We start from the raw sequence: 23,289 nt of genomic DNA on the forward strand, positions 1-23,289 counted from the left end.
TTGAGGTTTGATAGAATTCAGCAGTTGAAGCCATTAGATACAGGGCTTATCTTTAAGCAAAGACCTTTTATTACTGATTCAATATCCTTATTCATGTTTGTAGGTTACATGTTTAAAGGAAATTATCAATTTCTTCTAGATTATCCGTTTGGGGCATATAGTTATCCTTAATAGTCTCTTACGATCTTCTCAATTTTTTTTTTTACCAGTTATAATGTTTCCTTTATCATGTTTGATTTTATGGATACTCCTCTGCTTTTTTTTTCTTGTTTAATATAATATAGCTCATATCTACTGGTTTTCCTTAGCTTTATAAAAAAGTGAATCTGCATTTCACTGATCTGTTTTTATTTTATTTCCTATTTCATTTATTTCTGCTATGATATTTTATTATTCACTTTCCTTTCCTAAATGGGGAATGAGTTTGTTATTTTCTAGTTTCCTGAGTTGTAAAGTTTTGTGGGTAATTTTTTCATATCCTTCTTCTTTTTTTTTTTTTTTTGCTGTAGACATTTATTGCTATATACTTCTCAGTTAACAACTGTTTCTGAAGGGTCTTAGAGATATTGTTTAGTTGTTTTTCCATGTTCATTTTCTCAAGATGTATTTTGTTTCCCTTTTAATTTCTTCATTGAACTATTTGGTTGTTCAAAAGCATATTGCTTCATTTCCTTGTAAATGTAAATTTGTTAAGCTTATCACATAATTGGTTCCCAGTTTTATGCTATTGTTGTCAAAAAAGATATTTGTTAAGATTTGTTTTGTGGCCTAACATATTTTAGAACATTCTTTGTGCTTTGAGAAGAATGTTTATTCTTCAGTTGTTAGACTAAATGTTTATAGTTGCATAAGTCCATTTTCTCTAGAATGTTAACTCTGACATTTTCTTATTCATTTTCTACTAAGGGAGGGTAGGATGCGAAGTATCACTAAGTTTCTAAATCTATATATACCATACTATATTGTACGATAGCTTACTTTAACCTCTGGTTCTATCAATTTTAACTCTTTCTGTCCTATATATGGCATATATTGAGGTGCTCCAAGATTGGCCACATATATACTTGTAATTGTTACATTCTCTAACTGAATTGATCTTTTTATCATTATATAATGACCTTCTTTGTCTTTATTCTTCTTATATATTTGATTGGTTATTTATAATTTTGTCTTTTTCTATCTCTTCCTTTTCAGTCCATGTATGTCCTTGAAGGTGAAGTGACCCTCTTCTTGGCAGCAAATATTTGGATCTTATTCGATTTTGTCACAATATGTTTCTCTTTGGATAATTTATTCCATTTACATCAGGGAATTATTAATAAGTAAGGACTTATTGTCACCATTTTGTTAATTGCTTTCTAATTATTTTTAGACCCCCTGTTCCTCCTTCCCTGCTATCTTCATTTGTATTTAAAACAATTTTTCTAGTGTAATGTTTTGGTTCTTTGATTCTCACTTTTTCTGTCTGTACTATTGATTTTTGTTTTGTGGTTATCATGAGGTTTACAGAAATGCCATTTAACAAGTTATTAGAAACTGAAAAAACTTTCATTAAAAAAAAAGCTATGCTTAACCTCCAGTCTCTTTCCACATTTTGAACTTTAGGTATCACAATACAAGACTTCTTAATATTACATATCCTTTAACATTTATAGATATTCTTATTTTAATAGTTTTATTGATTAGCATTTGTATTAGACATATGTGATTTTTTACTCCACGATTATAATATTATTGTATATTTGACTATGTACTGTTTTTTTCAACAAGTTTTACACTTTTGATAGTTTGCTTGAATAATGCCATTTAGCAGTACTACAAGACAGGTTTTGTGGTGAATCACTTTTTTTGCTTGTCTTGGAATATGTTTACCTTTCTCTCATCTCTGAAAGATGGCTTTGAAAAGTATAATATTAATTGGAAATGTTTCCTTCAATACCTTTGCTAAAAACATTCAAAATATTTATTAATAGTAATTACAAATATTTATGGGATTCTGTGTGACATTTCACTTTGTGCTCCTTAAAGCATTTTTCAATTTATTTTAAGATTTAAGGTTATTTAAAAATATTTATTTATTTACTTGAAAGGCAGAGTTCCAGAGAGACAGATGGACAGACAGACAGAGGTCTTCCAAATGACTGCAGTCAGGAGCCAGGAGCTTCTTCCCTGTCTCACATGTGGGGTGGCAGGATCCAAGCACTTAGGCCATGCTCTACTGCTTTCTCCGGCAAGTTAATAGGAAGCTGGATGGAAAGAGGAACAGTCAGGAATTGAATAAGGGATGCCAGCGCCACAGGCAGTGGTTTTACCGGCTACACCACAGCACTGGCCTCAAGATTTTATATTTTTAACATTTGCCCTACTGATGTATCACCCCACTCTTCCTGTAAGGTTTTTATGAGAAGTCTGCTGATACCTTATTAAAACATCCTTTATGTTATTTGCTTCTTTTCTCCAGCTGCTATTGGTATCCTCTCTTTGATTTTGATTTGCTTAATTTTTTTTTCCAGGAGCCAAGTGCTTCTCCTGGTCTCCCATGCGGGTGCAGGACCCAAGGACTCGGGCCAACCTCCACTGCACTCCCGGGCCACAGCAGAGAGCTGGACTGGAAGAGGAGCAACCTGGACAGAATCCGGTGCCCCAACCGGGACTAGAACCCGGGGTGCCCGCACCGCAGGCGGAGGATTAGCCTGTTGAGCCGCGGCGCGGCCAGATTTGCTTAATTTTGATTTGTTTAATCAAAGTTTGATTTTAATATGTTTAGCAGTAAACTTGTTTGGGTCGAATCTTATTGGACATCTCTGGCCTTTTTGTGCCTGGATATTTATATCTATTTCGAGGTCCAAAAAGTTTTATGTATAATTTATTTAAATACAGTTTAACACCTTCATCTTTCTCTTCTCCATCCTGAACTGTGACTCAGATATTTGCACTTTTGATGCTGTCTTTCTAATCCTCTGAAACTTTGCTCACTCCTTTCTAGTAGTTTTTCTTTTTCTTTTCCTTTACTGAATATTTTTAAAAATCAGTCTTCAAGTTTTCAGATTTTTGCTCTTGATCAATTTTGTTGTTGTTTTCTTCTATTGTGTTTTTAATTATGTACTTTGTGTTTCTCTATTCTGGAATTTCCATTAGAACTTATTTTTAATTGTTTCATTCCTTCTGGTAAGTTCCTCATTCCACTTGTTTTCCTCATGTCATTGAATTCTCTCTCTACATTTTATTGAAGTTCATTAGGCTTTCTTAAAATAATTATTTTAAATTCATTCTTCATATATTTCTTTTGTATAGGTCATTCACTATCATCTTATTTGTCCCATTTGGTAATGACATGTGTGCCTGATTTTTTTTTTTAACGAGTTCTTTATCTATTTGAAAGGCAGAGTTACAGAGAGGCAGAGAGAGAAAGAGAGGTTTTCCATCTTCTGGTTCACTCACAAAATGGCAACAAAGGCCAGAATGTTGACAAGGCTGAAGCCAGGAGCCATGCGCTTCTTCGAGAATCTCACATGGATGCAGGGGCCCAAGGACTTGGGCCATCTTCTACTGCTTTCCCAGGCTACAGCAGAGAGCTGGATAGGGAGTGGAGCAGCTGGGACTTAAACTGGTGCCCATATGTGATGCCTACATTTCAGGTGATGGCTTTTCCTGCTATGCCATGGTTCTGGCCTTGTCTGATTATTCTTGATTTCTAGTTAGTCTTATTTGTGTTGGTGTCTGCATATTTGAAAAAGTAAGTATTTATTTCAGTTTAATAAGACTTTTTCTTTTTAAAAATTTATTGTATGTGAAAAGCAGAGAGAGAGATCTTCCATCAGCCCTTAAGGCATGCGGATCTGGCTGAAAAGCCCATTAGAGTATTACAGGCATGGAAAGCCAAAACACTCTGGCAAAACAAACAAACAAACAAAAAAAACTACTAGATGAAAGATCTCTGTGAGTGAGATCTCAGTGGAAAGAACAGGTCATCAAAGAAGGAGGTACCTTTCTCTGAAGGGAGGAGAGAACTTCCACTTTGACCATGGCCTTGTCTAAATAAGATAAGAGTCGGAGAACTCAAAAGGCTTCCATAGCCTTGTCAACTCATGGCAAGAGCCTAGGGTGATTACTGATGGCATACACAAGAGTGTCAATTTGTTAAGTCAACAACAGGAGTCACTGTGCACTTACTCCTCATGTAGGATCTCTGTCCACAGTGTGCTGTACATTGTGATTTAATGCTATAACTAGTACTCAAACAGTATTTTTCACTTTATGTTTCTATGTGGGTGCAAACTGTTGAAATCTTTACTTAATATATGCTAAACTGATCTTCTGTATATAAAGAGAACTGAAAATGAATCTTGATGTTAATGGAAGAGGGGAGGGAGAGGGAAAGGGGAGGGTTGCAGGTGGGAGGGAAGTTATGGGGGGGGGGAAACCATTGTAATCCATAAGCTGTACTTTGGAAATTTATATTCATTAAATAAAAGTTAAAAAAAGATTATATGAGAGACATGCCTGCAATACTAGATGAGTTCCTAATTAATATTTAAAACTAATTGTCAGGAAAAAATAAGAGCTGTGAAAGGGGTTGGTCAATGAGTGAAGGATGGATGTTCTAGAGGTCAGAAATAGCTTCTGATGAATCATTCCATTTTAGTGAAACCTGAATAAAATTAGAGCTCTGTTAGAAGGAAGAAATGATGAAACAGATGCTATGTATACAATAAATTAAGTGTAAATACGTAAAAAAAAGGATTAAAAAATCCCAAAGAATCCTTCAATGAAAGTTGACAGAAACATTGTGGCAAACTCCTCTATATGTGTATATCAGGATATATAAAATCCAGATAGCTTTCAAAGTTTAGTTTTAGTCTATATGTATTTTTAAACAATTTCTTCATACTTTATCATTCCTTCTTTAAAATTTCAAGCCCATATATACAACTTCCTACTTAAGATTTATTCTTGGATAGCTAAAATTATTTAAAATGCATCTGTTTTAGGTATCACAGTTCAATATTTCCAGTTGTTCTCATTAACAAGAGAGTCACTATAACCGCCGCTTTCCTTTATACTTTGCATGGAAAATCTTGAGAAATTCTGTTGACTCTCTCTTCAAAGTACATGCAGAAACTGACACTTTGCTGCCCTTCCAGTTCTGCCACCCTGATTGCTGTCACTTTTATCTGTTGCTTGGATTACAGAAACACCTTCTCTACTTCTCACTTGCCTCCTCTCCATGAGCATAGCAGCCAGAATGAAACTGCAAAAACATGATCTAAATGTAGTTGTTAATTTGCCCAAATTCCTGTTCTGCTGCTCTCTCTGTTGTGTTCATAGTTTTCTCATTTCTGGCCCTCTACCCTAGCATTTTAGACAAACTTTTACCTACAGTCCTTGCTCTGGCTCCTTGCTTTTCTGGACATATACTTCTCATATATATTAATATGGACAATGTCCTTGCCACCTTCTAATCTTTGCTAAGGAGGCCTATATAGGTTATTCAATTTAAAAGATAATCTGATTCTATCACCATTCACTTCATTCATCTCCCCTAGAATTCTTTCCAGTTATTATAATAATTATTACCTCTAAATTTACTTACATAGAATTACTAATTTTGGTTATTGCATGCCCCCCCATATAGAATATAAAGCATATTAAAACAAGTATTTTTGTCTTCTTAAATTGTCTGTTTAGTTCCCAGAAAAGTATCTAGCATATAATTCTCAATTCATATTTATTGAATTAATAAATTTAGAAATTAAAAAAAATCTTTATGCAGATTCATCATAGCAAATTTTCAGATAAGTAAGATAACTTTTATCTATCAAAAGAAAAATCTATGCCATTAGACAGAAGCTTGTTGTTGACAACCAGCAAGACACACTAGCACGTACTCTAAAGTGAACTGAAAATCTGGATCCATCACCAAGAAAAAAATAACTTTTAATACCAGGGTGAAACAAAAACATTTTCCACAAAATAAAATCTAGAAGCAGAACAATGGAAATGCTGATAGATAAATTTAAGAGAATAGGAACATATTAGCTATGTAAATGGAATAGTAAACTATTATTTAAGTGGGTTGTTATTTCCACAGATTAAATCAAATATATCTTTTAATTTTTTATATTAATTTTCCATAATGTTCACATGAGTTTATTTTTTACATAATATATCAAATGGATGAAAATGGATGAATAGCTTAGAAACATTTTTCATCACAAGGGATTGCTTTCATCCATCTTAACTAAGTTTTGGCAGATTTATTTGTTACAATTTTTCTATTGGGAAGGCCAAAATGCAGAGATCCTTATATGCTTCTTTGTAAAGAAGATGATTATATAATTTCTTCCACTATTTCAATTTTTTAGTGTGTGAACTAATGTAATACCTCAAATTTTTTATTGAAGAATGCACTCCTACTGATACTCTTTCTGGGTCTACTGAAAGTTATGTAAGCTTCATTTTGATCATTACAGTGTCAGTGTGAAATGCATTTGCTATCATCTCTATTTCTGGACCAGTGGTTTTCAGAAATAGGTAGGAAATGTCAAGGTTGAAGTGAATCAAATGTAGTGTTTGTACAAGGCTAAGGTTAACAGTGGGCTGTTAGGCATTGTAGCTGAAAACTGCCCATGTGATGATTTTCCAACAGGTAATATTCAGTGTGTGGGAAAGCTGCATCTTATGATTCATTATTGTCTTAATAATATTTTTGATTTCTAGTTTTTTAGATTTTTGAAACCATTAATAATTTTTCAGTGATTCTATTAGCTGTATAGGAACTGAAAATATCACTTCTGAAAGTATTCTTAACCCCTTATACCTTTGATTCGAACTCTTGAATAGCTTTGTTTAATTTATACTATGTTGTGAACAGCCAAATCAGCCAATATACCACCAGCTTCGGAACAATATTGGAAGCATTCATACCAACATTTTCCTTGAACTAAACAGCTATATATGCATCCAAGTGAAAAGGTAAGGCATAGAGACTATGAATATTAGTTGTTCTCCAGGTAAACAATGAAATTGCTAGTTGGATGCATTTTTATTACATAGAATTCTAACAAAGTTGGGAAAAAACTCAAAAGCTGACTGGGATAAGAAATTTTGAACAGTCATTCTTATGAAAACTGTAATCTATAATAATCACAAATAATCAAATTCTAGTAGCCATTTTATTAGAATTTATTATTTTGATACCACCAAGTGATATTTTTTCATGTTTGGTCCATTAATACATATCTTCAAAAATAACTAACATAATCTCATATTAAGTAAAATACTTTTGCTTAGTTATTCTCAATAAAATAATCTGTGGTTAGGATTTGTCTTAATTATTGTAATGAGGCCAGCATTGTCACACAGTGGACTAAGCCTTCACCTGCAGTATTGGTATCCCAAATGGGTGCCAGGTTGAGCCTGGCTGCTCCACTTCCAATCCAGCTCTTTGCTATGGCCTGAAAATGCAGTAGAAGATGGCCCAAGTCCTTGGGTCACTGCTCACATATGGGAGACCCAGAAGAGGCTCCTGGCGCCTGGCTTTGGCCAGCTCTGGTCACTGTGGCCATCTGGGGAGTGAACCAGCAAATGGAAGACCTCTCTTTCTCTTCCTACTCTCTCTCTCTTCCTTTTCTACCTCCCCCTCTCCCCCTCCCTCCCCTTCTCCCCCTCCCTCTCCCTCTCTTTTTCCCTCTTCCTCTTCTCCCTATCCCTAGGTCTATCCATATCCCTGGGTCTCTCTCTCTCTCTCTCCCTCTCCCTCTCCCTCTCTCTCTCTCTCTCTATCACTATCTCTATCTATCTCTATCTCTAATTTCTGCCTCTGTATAATTTTGCCTTTCAAATAAATAAATCTTTAAAATATTATATTTTCTTTTTTCAATTTCCTTTATTTTGTAGAGTGCAAATGAAATATGTCTTAAATTGTTTACAGACTCTCAGGATAAGCACCAACCTTTTGTAATTGTTACAAGCATATTCTTCATTCTATAACATACTTAAATATACTAGGAAAGCACTTAAATATATTAAATATATAAAAGTAATGTAGGCAATTTGAACAAAATTAAATCATAAAAGCAAAAAACGTTCTCTTCCCATTTTCTTGATTACATTTTTGTACAACAGAAGTTTTAAATTTTTAAAGAGTCCAACTTAAAAATTCTTTCTTTCATGGATAATATCTTTGCTGTTCATTTCTAAAAATTCATTGTTCATCCAAAGGTCATCTGGGTTATCTCTTACGTGTCTTCTAGGACATTCAGAGTTTTTGTCTTACATTTAGGTCTATGCTCCATTTTGAGTTAGTTATTATAAAAATCTGTGCTTGTATTCATGTTTTTGAATATGGACATCCATATTTTTCAGTTGTTCCATCACCATTCATTGAAATTATGATCCTTTGGTATTATATAGCTTTTGTTTCTTAGTCAAATATCCACTGCCTATATATTTTCTTGAATTGTTGATAATCTCTTATTAATGTTTCAATATCCAAAGGATCAGTGGTCATTTAGTCATACCAAAGATTTAACAACTTAATCTTTTTACAGAAACTACATTTGAATTTGTTAATTTTCTTCACTGAATGTCAGATTTCATTTTAATTTGATTTCTGCTCTTACCTATTTCTTTATTTCAGCTTAATGTGTTATTTTTAATGTCTTTATTAGATAGATGGATTATTGTTATTTCCCTGATAGGTATTTATTCTTCTTGAAAGCATGAGGAAAACAAAATTATCTGTACTTAGCAACTGCATTAGCGGGATAATATTGCCATTTTCGGGTTATGGTGTATTTAATGTTCAATGAAATAAATGAGTAATCATTTGATTCTCTCATCTTACCATTATCTGTCCTTTAGGACTAGGGATTTGGGGTAGAGGTAGGGAGATAAGGAATTAACAGAGACAAGCACAAGCTAAAAACACTGTATACACACATTCAAATCAGAAGTAGTCAAATAGAATTATTTTATTAAAAAAATTAGTAGGAATTCGTAAATTATTTTAATTGCAGATATAAGTGAATGCATGATATGTGTATATAAGAGTGAGATAAACATTGACTACCTCAAATTAACTAATCCAGCATAAGACTCCATAACTTTGAAATCACAAAAAGAGAGGCAGATATGTAGAGATAAGAGACAAACAATTGTTCTCAGAAGTAGCCCAAAAATATAGACTAGCCCAAATGCAAAGACTTCCCTGTCTGCACTATTCTCTGCTACAGAAGTTCAAGGGTTGCTTTGAGAAATGGTTGATGTTAGGTTGGAGCAAGAAATATACAGGATGAGCTAAGAACATCAGATAGCAAGACATTATCAAGGACCACTAAAATCATGTCAAAAGGACTTAGAAAACAACTTTCAGATACTGAGCTTCACAAGAATAATAATATTGATAGGTTGAGAAATATCCTTGTCTTGATAATTATATTAAAATAATATTTTACCTCTGAAATTATAAGATATAAATTTGATTCTTTGAAAAATAATATAGAGAAAGGAGGAGACATATTATTCTTTTTACCATGTAAATAAATGAATAAGTGAATGAAAGCAGCTATTTATAAAAGTATTCCAATTAAGATGTGAAAAACATACTATGTAGTTAGAATCATATAATTTTATATTCTCTAAAATTTGCAAGGCTATATGGAGCATTAGTAGATTTAACAACACACACAAAAAGAGAAGCAGACATTATAAGCCTCCCAATAAAGAAAATCTATGGTGTCTCTGAAGGAACTTAACATTAATCTGATAAGGCCTTCGTATCCCACTGCCATTTTTCAGGAAAAACAAAGGCCAGGGATTATGTCAAACCTCGTTATATGCCTATAATTCAACAAAATCCACCGTGGAAAAATATGCTAGTTTAATTGCCTCTGGTTTTCAATAGATATATTCTTACGAGAATTTAGGTAAGGAGAGAGAGCCTGAATGGCAAGGACACTTAAAGACAATGGATTTCAACAGGCAAGACTGAACCATGGTATCTTGGCAAGTAGATTGGAAAATATCATTTTAAAGAAATTCAAGGACATAAATTATTATAAAATTCAGGACATGGATGATTTTTGAGGTAGTAAAAATGGAGAAAAAGATGGAGTACATGGAGGAATTTTTAGATTGGTATTCAGCTTTTTGTTTTTTAGCTGGGTGGTGGTTACATAAAATTTTCTTAACTTTGTTTAATTTCCAATACTGCTTTTCCAGGACATAACAGGGAGCTGGATAGGAAGTGGAGCAGCTGAGACTCAAACCTATGCTCATATGGGATGCAGGTACTGCAGGTGGTGACTTTACCCCCTATGCCATAGCACCAGCCACATGAGTGTACAATTTGACAAAGCACTTTAGAAAAGAGTTGGCATCATTACGCAAAGTTAAAGTGATGCATTTCCTACAAGTTAGCAATTTGTGTGTTCATACACAACCAAAGGAAAACTGTTACCTTATACACAAAAAGGACATGTGTATGTTTACAGAAGCAGTGTTTCTAATAGCAAAACCTGGAATCAACAAAATAAATTTATTTCAACAATTGTACTACAATAATTAGCAACACTAAAATAAATGGTATGTATTATCATTATCATGAAGTATAGAAAAAACTATTAAGCAAGTAATCAGAATTCAGTAATAATGGTCAACACAAAGAAGTTGATGTCAAAACTTCTTGATAATAAGTATATAATCTTAAAATAAATGTGGCATAACTACAAGTGTCAACATGCAACAACTAAAATATACATTATTGAGGAAAAGTAAGTTACAGAAAACTATCATATCATATAAAAATACAACAAGCAAGTAAGAAGTAAAAATCAAAAGAAATCACACATTGCCGAAGATACATATGGTCAAAATACATGGATTTTGCTCAGACGAATGGGAAATATTAAAGTATTAAAAAAGAGATATTAAAATTATGGAAAGCATATATTTTCTGGGAAAGAATATGAGATATGATGAGAGCATAAAAAGACTTCAAAGTTTATAGTGATTTATATCTTAAGTTGAGTAATAAATGCTGACTTTTATGGTAATTAAAGCAATAGATTTAAATAGTCTATATATCCTTTCATAAGTGTGATGCATTTTATATTGAAATTGTCTTTTAAATTATACCATATTCATTTTCCTTCACATGACCCTGACTTAATAGTTACTTGGCAAGTAATTGTCCAGAATTGGTAGTACAATGACACCCCTCACTTATCTATTTAGACATTTAGATTGTCCCCTATTATTCAGTAGTGTTAAAATAGTAAAGACGTTCTTTATTAACACTGCATGCGGTACTCTGGTGTATAATCGATACTATTTCAAAAACATTAAGCCAAATTCTATTAAATATACTATTTTACTTTTACTTTGGATTCAGGAATTTTTTTTTTTTTTTTTTTTTTTTTTTTTTTTTTTTTTTGACAGGCAGAGTGGACAGTGAGAGAGAGAGACAGAGAGAGAAAGGTCTTCCTTTGCCGCTGGTTCACCCTCCAATGGCCGCCGCTGCAGCCGGCGCACCGCGCTGATCCTGGCAGGAGCCAGGAGCCAGGTGCTTTTCCTGGTCTCCCATGGGGTGCAGGGCCCAAGCACCTGGGCCATCCTCCACTGCACTCCCTGGCCATAGCAGAGAGCTGGCCTGGAAGAGGGGCAACCGGGACAGAATCCGGCGCCCCAACCGGGACTAGAACCCGGTTTGCCGGCGCCGCAAGGTGGAGGATTAGCCTATTGAGCCACGGCGCCGGCTTGGATTCAGGAATTTGTCTGTAACTTCCCTCACAATGATGAAAGCTGTTATTAGTTTATGTCTTCTCAGTGGAAGAATGCTAACAGTGAATTAAAATAGCAAGATAAGAACAGGTTTTCAAGATTTCAGGCAAAATGTTTTTAGAGTCCTGTCTATATAAACAGTTTGATTTTAAATTTGTTTAAAATTCATAGTCACATGAGGTTAATGATTTCTGTTTAGAGAAATAGAACAAAAGTAAAGAGGAAAAGAAAAAAAGAAACTATTGCATTCACATTATTGTTCAATCAAGCACTCTCTTTGCAGGTCCAGAAGCTATCTCTTTGTGCAAGAACAATTGAAATTATTACTACTGGATAATTTTTATCTTCCACTATGAATAATAGTTTAGCAGTGCTATTATCACCCGCAGTGCCAAGGCCTTTTGGTCTCTGTGTGTAAAAGAAAAAAAAAAAAATCCAAACTTCATATTCTAAAGTTTTCTAATGCTGTTATTTAATGCATTATAATTTTGACGTCAACTTTTTTGTGTTCACCGTGATTACTGAACTCTAATTACTTTCTTAACAGGTGATTTAATTTTTATTTTTTTTATATCTTTATTTATTTATTTATTTGAGAAGTAGAGTTACAGACAGTGAGAGACAGAGCAAGAGAAAGGTCTTCCTTCCGTTGGTTCACTCCCCAAATGACCGCTACAGCCGGAGCCGCTCCGATCCGAAATCAGGAGCCAGATGCTTCTTCCTGGTCTCCCATGCAGGTGCAGGGGCCCAAGCACTTGGGCCATCCTCCACTGCCCTCCCAGGCCACAGCAGAGAGCTGGACTGGAAGAAAAGCAACCGGATCTAGAACCCAGCGCCCAAATGGGATGCCAGCATTGCAGGTGGAGGATTAACCAAGTGAGCCACGGCGCCGGCCCCTATTTTTTTTTAATGAACCAGTGCTCATATGGGATGTCAGAACCACAAGTTCTTTCTTTTTCTTTTTCTTTTTTTTTTTTTAAGATTTATTTATTTATTTGAAAGTCAGAGTTATACGGAGAGAAAAGGAGAGACAGGGAGAGAGAGAGAGAGAGAGAGAGAGGTCTTCCATCTGCTGGTTCACTCCCCAAATTGCTGCAAAGGCTGGAGCTGTGCCTATCTGAAGCCAGGAGCCAGAAGCTTCCTCTAGGTCTCCCATGCGGGAGCAGGGACCCAAGGACTTGGGCTATCCTCTACTGCTTTCCCAGTCCATAGAAGAGAGCTGGATCGGAGCAGCCGGGATTTGAACAGGCGCACATATGGGATGCTTGCACTGCAGGTGGCAGCTCTACTTACTACGCCACAGTCCAGCCCCAACAGTTGATTTTATACTTCATGATAATGATAATACATACAAAACTAGCCAGCATATGTATGACAGTATGAATGTTATTTCATTTTGTTGTTATGCTAAATGAATTATTTTTGATTTAAACTCTATTTTCTTCTAAACTCTTCTGCACTAAACACTGCATACCTACAGTGTGATCTCTTTTAATATTGATCACACCCGCGTCTTCTACATTATCACTCACAGTATCACCTTTGGGAAATGTGGAGGTGTCTAGGACAGTTTGTGAAAGGTGGCCTCGCTGGAACAAAATATGCCTAGGTCTTTCTTCCAGCATAGCTTTAGACAAAAACAGGATACTGTGAGATAAATATTAAGCTGGAGGCAAGACAGGACATAAATCAAAAGATACATTGTTTAGTGGACATTGTAGTTCAGTGGGTTAAGCTGCCATTTGAGATACCCTAATCTGATACTGGAGTACTGGTTCAACTCCTGGATATTCTGCTCCCAAATCAGGTTCTGGTTAATCAACCATGGGAGGCAGTGGATGATGACTGAAGTGCTTCAGCCCCTGCCACCTATGTGGAAGACTTGGAATGAGTTCCAGGCTAGTGACTTCTGTCTTGCCAAACAAAATCTGTGTAGGCATTTGGAGAGTGGTCCAGCCAAGGGAGATAATCTCTCTCTCTCTCTCTCTCTCTCTCACTCTCTGTCTCTCTGTATGTGTGTGTTTCTTGTGTGTGTGTGTGTGTCTCCCTTCTCTCTCTAAAAGTGAGTAACTACTTAAAAAGGGCCTATTGCACTTGCTTGGCAACTGTCTCAAAACCCTCAGACACCCAGGGAGGATGCCTTACACATCATGTGGGAGTAACAGAAATGACGGGATGATTTCTGTGAGTGCAATGGCAATGGTGCACATGGTAAAGAATGCTGCTGTAATCCTCACCACCCTTTAATGTAGTTGGGGCCATGGTTCTTACATGAATTGGTTAAAATTGAGGTGTAGGCCCAGAAATCTTTCTCAAGTACAAGATACAGTTGTGAAACATTGGTAGCTGAGAGCCCTGAATTCTTCCTGTGAATACTATGAATGAGAACAGCTACAAATCAGATTGTCTGAACCATTCTGGTAGCCCAATCTTCCACACTGCTGTGAAACAATGACCAAGGTTGGTGACAGGAACATCCTTATTACCAGGCCACCATCCTGGTATTAGAGTTAGACCATCAGGCTGCAGCAAAACCCAATAATCATAATTACTAGAACTCCACAGTGTATCTGGTCAGTTTAATGATTTGTTGAAGAATGACCCAAAGGAAATAAGTGAGGACAGGGGCTATAGAAGTGCAAGTTATTATACAGAGCCATTGAGCCACAGTTGCTGCCCCATAATGGGAGTAGACTTAAAAGTTTTTGAAAGGCAGATCTTAGCAACAAGAATATACGTGAGACAAAGCCAGTTTCTGAAGTACCCTGCATGGGTGTCACTTTGGTACTGTGCAGTCCAAGGTACTGGAAATGAATGAGAAAAATCTGAAATAGGCACTGAAAAGTATCATAGCCATCAGGATGCAGGTTTCAAGCAGCACACTATTTATCCATATCTAAAGGCATCATTGAATAAAACAGTCAATATTAAACATGATTTGTACAAATGAGCCAAATCAAATACCTTTTACAATAAAAGGCTAAAATATCAATTAATAATAATATGCAATATTGATTAACACATGTCTGTAGTATGACATTTGTTCTTTAGCTATACATTCATTATATGTCTAGCACAATTCAGATATAGCATTAGGGATACAACAATCAATATGAAATGTTTTCTACATCAACTGTGATATTGAATCATAAAAAAGTTTATAATTTTTAGTTGATTGATGTAATATTAGAATTTAATACTAGGCAATAAAACAGACTCTAAAATACTATAGGAAGCAAAATGTGTATTAAATATCATTAATTGAGGCTGGTGTTGTAGCATAGTGGGTAGAGCATTAGTTTTCAGTGCCGGGATCCTATATATCCCAAATGAGTGCTGGTTCCTGTCCTGGCTGCTCCACTTCGGATCCAAATTCTTGCTGATGCACATGGGAAAGCAGTGGAAGATGGACTAAGTGCTTGGGTCCCTACACCCACGATGGGAATCTGGAAGGAGCTCCTGGCTCCTGCCTTCTGCCTGGCACAGCCCAGGTCGCTGCAGCCATTTGGGTGTGAACCATCAGCGGGATGATCTCTCTCTCTCTCTCTCTCTCTCTCTGTCTCTTCCTCTCTCTGTGACTCTGATCCAAGTAAATAAATTAATCTATTAAAAAATTGAAAAGTAAATATCATTAACTATATTGTATACTGTTGGTCCTTAAAATATTCATCAAGACTGCTGCTCTGAAAATTCATCTATACCTTGATCCCACTCTGCTTCTCACTGGAGATAGCCAGTCCTTCATGGTGCACTTCTAGAGCTTTAGCGAGAGCCCAGAATTCTCACTATCATTCTACTGCCTCACATCACCTGGGTGTCCCATCGTGTCAAATGGAGGCCATGGACACCAACTCAGAAATCACTGTTAGTGTCTATGAGGAGAAGAAAGAGGTGTGAGGAAGGTGGAGAACGGAAGAGGTGCCCCTGCTTATAGAAAATGGGAGCAGCAGGCCGAAAATGAAATAGATGAAGAAAAGAGAGAAGGCGGGGAGGAGGAAAAGAAGAAGGTGCCGGGCATGGGGAAAGGAATGTATAGGATGATGAGAGGCAGCTATGGGCCCCAGGCAGCTGAAGATGATGAGGTGATGAGGTTGACACCAAGAAAGAGAATGATGGAGATGACCTAGAAAATAGAAGAGCTAAACGTAAACAACAACAACAAAAATATATCAGAAGGCCTGAATGACCTGTTCAGCACCCATTTGCTGTCTCAGAATCTACAGTGGTCGCCTTGGTGTGGTGGGCAACACCAGTTGCTGTCCACTCCTGCTCTCCACCACCTAACCAAATTCCAGGTGAATTCCCAATGGGGGTGGAAAAAGCATCCCTGATCTTTTTGTTAAAAGTATTTTAAAAGGGATTTTTTTATTTCCAGCTTATATTTTTCTATATATTTTTATAGGCAAGCCATTTTTTTTTTATTTTTTAAAAAGATTTATTGATTTATTTGCAAGAGAGAGGAGAGGCAGAGAGAGAGAGAAGTCTTCCATTTGATGGTTCACTCCCTAATTAGCCACAACAGCCGGAGTTGTGCCTATCTGAAGCTAGGAGCCAGGAGTGTCCTCTGGGTCTCCCATGTGAGTGCAGGGGCCCAAGGACTTGGACCATCTTCTATTGCTGTCCTATGCCATAGTAGATGGCTGGATCGGAAGTGGAGCAGCTGGAACTTGAACCGGTACCCATTTGGGTGGCACTTCATTAACCCCCTGCACCACAGTGCCAGCCCCAGGCAAGCAACCCCCCCCCCTTTTTTTTTTTTTACAGGCAGAGTTAGAGAGTTAGACATTGGTTCACTTTCCCCTGTCCCCCAAGTGGCCGGTGCACTGTGCCAATCCAAAGCCAGGAGCCAGGTGCTTCTTCTGGTCTCCCATGTAGGTGCAGGGCCCAAGGACCTGGGTCATCCCCCACTGCACTCCTGGGCCACAGCAGAGAGCTGGACTTGAAGAAAGGAGCAACTGGGACAGAATCTGGGGCCCCAACTGGGACTAGAACCCGGGGTGCCAGCGCCACAGGTGGAGGATTAGCCTAATGAGCCAGGGCACCGGCTAGGCAAGCCATTTTAAAGATCTTGGATGACCAAACCATAAGCCAGCCTTGGGAGCATTCTTTGTTCCACTTCTGACTTGACTTGTGAAGTGAGCCTGTCCATTATAATTTTTAAAGAGAAGAAGGAGAAGAAAAAAATTAAAAAAGAAAAGCAGGTGCATTCACTGAGTTCTAGTCTATATTCTTTTATTTTAAATATATATAGGACCTTCTTAAGTTGTTGAGGACAATTGACGGCAAATAGTTCATGAATTAAATACTATGTTCCAACAGCTTTCTTTGCAGGGAAAATTGATGTCAGTAAACAACTTTATGAGTCTTTGATGGCAACTCATGATAATAGGGATAGAATCATAAAAAAATTGTATAGCCCTTATGTCAGGTATGGTAAGAAAACTCTAAGAAGAAAGAGAAAATAATGTTGATGATTTAATATTATTAAAACAACTTAGGAAAGAACAGACAATTGAAATAGATGCAGTCAGAACTAAATGTTGCCAGCGCCGTGGCTCACTAGGCTAATCCTCCGCCTTGCGGCGAAGGCACACCAGGTTCTAGTCCCGATCGGGGCGCTGGATTCTGTCCCGGTTGCCCCTCTTCCAGGCCAGCTCTCTGCTGTGGCCCGGGAGTGCAGTGGAGGATGGCCCAAGTCCTTGGGCCCTGCACCCCATGGGAGACCAGGAGAAGTACCTGGCTCCTGCCTTTGGATCAGCGCGGTGCGCCGGCCGCAGCGCGCTGGCCGCGGCGGCCATTGGAGGGTGAACCAACAGCAAAAGGAAGACCTTTCTCTCTGTCTCTCTTTCTCACTGTCCACTCTGCCTGTCAAATAAATAAATAAATAAATAAATAAAATAAATCTTAAAAAAAAAGAACTAAATGTTGTAGTGATAAATGGCAGGAACTGGAAGTTGTTTAATGAACACTGCAGGATTCACTTCAAGCTCCCAAAGAATGAATGAAGATATATATATATATATATATATATATATAATATATATATTTAAAGACTGGGTCATCTCACAGGAGCTAAGCATGATAGGTGTCAACAGGATGGGCTTCTAAGAATGGTTTCTGAGCCAATAGTCTAAACCTGTTTTGATTTCAGCAACATATATCCAAGAACTTAAGTATGAACAATTTTGATAATTATGGAGAAATCAACTACTTTTTACTGGTTCTGTAAAAAGGAACATTTTTTAGCTGTTAAAATAATTTTCTGATTCAATATAAAAAAAGACAACAGTAACAAAAATCATATTTGGAGTAATCCAGTAACTTTTAATTTTTATACTTAGCTGCACTGTAAATAATTGGGGTGTGTGAGATGCTTAAAAGGGCCAATAATGAGAGGTTTCTGATTTTTCTTTTATTTTTGTATATAAAGTTTATATTTTTGTTTATTTGGTCTGTTGACTTATATGGAAAATGTTTCCAACAATAAACTAGTATTTTATTTTGCTGAATTGTTCTAAAAATATTCAACCATGGAAGAAGTTTTTGTTCAACTATTTTATGGGATACTATACATTAATTTAAATTAGAATCATGAAGCTCTCTGGAAAAATAACTATAACTATGTAAGTTTATATTTGCCTGAAGATTAAAACCAACAAAGAACATAGAAATATGGATAACTGATATTCACAGTGAACCTCTATATTTTAAAAGATTTTTAGGATATTAAGCTTACTGAAAATTAAGTAAACTTAATGATATCCTTTAATTTATATAATTAGCTGACTACATTTAGCTATACAATAGTAAAACATGAGGGCATTTTAAAAATTCATTGAAAAATGGAATTAAGAAATATAATTACTTGTTACAAAATATTTAAAATCCTTGCATGTTTTTTCATAATACACACTTTATATTTTTGAAGATATATTATATCATATATCATATGACATCATATATCACAATCATTGCTATTCAATCACTTAATCATTTTAATTTTTTTTTTAAAATGGAGATGTTTTCTATGCCAGAAGTATTACATTATACTGACATTTAAATTCATGACACTAAGTCAATAGTTAATAGTTAATAGCTCATTAATATGAATGGAGATCATTGTAGAGTCTGAAAAATATTAAAATATAAAGCAATATATTGTAAATTAAGTCAAAAGGTAGAAGGAAGTAGGTGCAAAGGAAGTCAGCTTTGAGAATGCAGTAGTAGGACTGATACTTGAATGAAAGAAAATTCAAACATGAAAGAATCTCCCGGAAGAAAATTCCAGAGAGAAGGAACATCCTTTACACATTTCCTAAGGCACATTTACCTGGGTAATAACAATGTATTATGTAACTAACTGTAGTGGATAACCACTGGGTATTTTAAGTAAGGAAATGTTTTAAACAGACCTCTCTGGCTACTTTGGGTGTATGTCTGTGGCATGACTAGGGGTTAAAAATACAAGTAAGGAAATAATGATATTTGACTCATGGAATGTTGAGGATGTAACTGATTGTCGAATGGACTAAGTGCCAGCTCAAGAGGAGGAAAACAAATTGGATACTGATCTGATTATATCTGTGAATAAATGGAATCAAAAAAGACTGCAGGTTTAAAGACATTCAATGAGATGGGTCAAATGAGGGAGGAGTACAGCAAGGTTTTCTGACATCTTTAGGTTAATTTCAAGGGACCCATTAAATATCTAATAGAATATCAGATGCCTGATATGAAATAAGTGTCCCAGAGGCTGGCATTGTAACGCAGCGGGAAAAGCTGCCACCTGTGGGGCCGGCATCCCATATGGGCGCTGGTTTGAGTCGCAGCTGCTCCACTCTGATTGAGCTCTCTGCTCAAGTGCCTGTGAAAGCAGTGCAGGATGGCCTAAGTGCTGGGGCCCCTGCACCTACGTGGCAGTCCCAGAAGTTCCTGGCCCCTTGCTTATGCCTGTCCCAGCCCCAGCCTTTGTGGCCATTTGCAGAGTAACCCAGCAGATGGAAGATGTCTCTCTGTCTCTTTCTCTCACTTGTAACTTTGTCTTTGAAATAAATAGAATAAATCTTTGAAAAGAAAGGAAGAGTCTCAAACTCGTTGGTATCTGCTGAACTAAAATAATCATACTCAGTATTTTACCAAGTATTTTATAGAGAGGATATATTAAAATATCCCATGTGCTGATATAGCTTTGTATTCATATATCTTACATAGTATTGATTCCACTATATCTATTTAATCGAATTCTTCCAGCATTAAAATGTGATACTTTGGCATTTCTTAATTTTTGCATCAAAAGCAACTAGCCCAAAGTCTGACCTACAGTACAAGCTCAGTAAATGTTTGTAAATGAATATATTATGTAGAATAAAGAAAATTAAAAGAAAAAATAATTCCTCACAAACTATCAGAAAATGTTATATTGTTATTTAGTTTTATGATTTATAGCCGAAATAATGTAAAAGAAATTGACTTGTATGGAAATATTTATTATTGAGGTTCAGTAGGAAACAGAACAGAGTGTTTATTTGAATAGAATTCCAGTCAAATATAATGCATAGCAGGTCAAAAAGGACAAACAATATTCCCAGCTGAATTAAGAATTGTGGTATTTTTTTGGAGGGGGAGGGTTGGGAGTCAACTCAAGGCCTTTTGCACTATTTTTTATTTCTATTAATCCAAGCAGACTGCAAGGATATGTGTAAAATTCACTGTAATGTCACCCCGTTAGTCAACAAAGTGCAAAAGTGATTTAAATGTGAATGGCAAGAAGCTACTGATAACTAATTCATGGGACAAGACTTTAATGGTTGCACACTAGACAGAATGTTCTTTAATAAACCTCTAGTGAAGCCAGCAATTAGGATACTTTAATAGAGCTGTCTAGGGTCTCCCTGCTAAGCATGATGCATGCTAGTTTTTAATAGATGCTTTTGTTCAAATTAAGAAAGTGCCATTTTATTTCTAGGTTGCTTAGATATCTTTTATTAAATTGGGAATTGGTGGTGAATCATGCCATATCTTTTGCATCATCTATGAAGCTGATAATTTGTTTTTTGTATTTTTTGAAACATTACATTATACCATTATTAGTATCCCAATATTGACTTAATTTTTCACTTCTGGGTTAAACTCTATTTACTCAAGATACACTTATCTGTTGAATTATGGCTGTATTTGATTAACTAATATTTCATTTAGAGTCTAGGCATGTACATTCATGAATAACTATAACTGCAGATAAGATTTTTATTTATACTTTTTGTATGGATCTTAGTTAACAGGGTTATTATCATTTCCTATAATTAATTTGAGAGTATTACAATTCTTTAATGTAGTAGAATAATTTAAATAGTAACAATATGATTGAAAACTTTGATATAATTTCTATAAAATTATCCATGTATAATGATACTGTCAGTGATAAATTATCTAATTACTTCCATTTTAGGCCTAATTATGGTTTTAATTCTTTTTTAAAAGAATTTATTTATTTATTTGAGAGGTAGAGTTACAGACAGCAAGAGAGAGAGAAAGACAGAGAGAAAGGTCAGCTGGTTCACTCTCCAAAAAGCCTCAAAGGCCAGAGCTGGGCCAATCCAACCAGGAGCCAGGAGCTTCTTCCAGGTCTCCCACGTGGGTGCAGAGGCCCAAGCACTTGGGTCATCTTCCACTGCTTTCCCAGGCCATAACAGAGAGCTGGAGTGGAAGAGGAGCAGCATGGATTAAAACTGTTGATGGTATGGGATGCTGGTACCACAGGCGGAGACTTAGCCCACTATACCACAGCGCCGGCCACAAGGTTTTAATTCTTAAAAAAATAGTGTGTTTTTTTTTTTTTTTTTTTTAATTTTACAGGTAGAGATATAGACAGTGAGAGAGAGAGAGAGAGAAAGGTCTTCCCTCCGCTGGTTCACTCACCAAATGGCCACCACAGCCGGCACTGCGGCGCTGCACGGATCCGAAGCCAGGTGCTTCCTCCCACGCAAGTGCAGGAGCCAAAAAAAATTTTTTTTAAAGTACACAAGGCTGGCCAGCGCCACAGCTCACTAGGCTAATCCTCCGCCTTGCGTTGCCAGCACACCGGGTTCTAGTCCCGGTTGGGGCGCCGGATTCTGTCCCGGTTGCCCCTCTTCCAGGCCAGCTCTCTGCTGTGGCCAGAGAGTGCAGTGCAGGATGGCCCAGGTGCTTGGGCCCTGCACCCCATGGGAGACCAGGATAAGTACCTGGCTCCTGCCATCGGATCAGCGCGGTGCACCAGCCGCAGTGTGTTGGCCGCGGCGGCCATTGGAGGGTGAACCAACGGCAAAAGGAAGACCTTTCTCTCTGTCTCTCTCTCGCACTGTCCACTCTGCCTGTCAACAACAACAACAAAAAAATAAAAAAATAAAGTACACAAGGTAATGTATTAAAATTTCATATGGAATATGAATACATTTTTAATGTTTTCCATTAACTTGTAGAAGTTTTTGTATTTATTTTTGGATTTTTACTATCTTTATTTCTGTTAAAATTTTAAAATATTTTCTTTTAAAAGTTATCTTCAAAGATCTTGCTCTTGAATTTATTTATGCTACCTATTATACTTGGATTTATTATTGAGTAAATCTGAAATTTATGTTTAAGTTATTTACTTTTCATTTTTAAAAACATTTTCCTAGCTTCTTGTAAAGTATAACTGATTTATTCTCTGTCTTAATATTTTTGCTAGAATAATTTACATTTATTTATTTTTTCCTTCTAATGACAACTGACTCCTTCTATTGCTTGATTATTATTAATTAATTATGTATTTATTTAAATAGCAGACAGAAATAAAGAGGGAGAATGAGAGAGAGAGAGAGAGATAGAGAGAGATGTGAAAGAGAGATCCCCAAATGCCTGTAAAATTTGGGGCTGGGGCACACCAAAGTCAGGATAAGGGGACCTAAGTCCTACATGGTTGAAAGGGAACCAACTAGTTGAGCCATCACTGCAGCCTCCAAGCATTGCGTTAGCAGGAAGCTGAAGTGGAAACTGGAGCTTGGTCTGGAACTCAGGTTTGCTGAAATGGGATGAGGACATCCAACCAGTGTCTTAAACAATAGGCCAAATACCTGCCTGTAGTAATTTTTAAATTATAATTTAAGAATAATTCATGTTGTGCTATATATTAAGCAGAAAATATAAAAATACATAAAATACATGAAAATAAAAGACTGTCTTGTCCATGATATTCACACAGCAGTGCTAAAGTCAAAATTATGTCTTTGAATTTTCTAATACTGATTTCTAAACTGATCCCTAGTTTCTTATTATTAATGATGGATTTTCTATAGGGATAATCTTTTATTATTGAGGTATTGTCTACATGAAGAATACGCACAGATCTTAAACTCACCTCCTGGTCAATTTTTACATTCTTAGATACTCATGTACCTGTCACCCAGGTTAATAAGGAAATCTCTGCCCTCCTTTTTTTCTTTTAATTTGCATTCATTTCATGCTGAATTTATCCCCAAGCCATAA

At 36.2% G+C, this 23,289-nt stretch overlaps 1 pseudogene; it reads left to right on the plus strand.

Moving 5' to 3' along the window:
- Positions 1-17,789, plus strand: part of LOC149127079 (protein MIX23-like) — a 54,837-nt pseudogene extending 37,048 nt beyond the window's left edge.
- The last annotated feature ends 5,500 nt before the right edge of the window (positions 17,790-23,289 follow it).

The sequence above is a fragment of the Oryctolagus cuniculus genome, chromosome 4 (assembly GCF_051225735.1).
Source record: "Oryctolagus cuniculus isolate XC-2025 breed Fujian yellow rabbit chromosome 4, ASM5122573v1, whole genome shotgun sequence".
Taxonomy (NCBI): Eukaryota; Metazoa; Chordata; class Mammalia; order Lagomorpha; family Leporidae; genus Oryctolagus; species Oryctolagus cuniculus.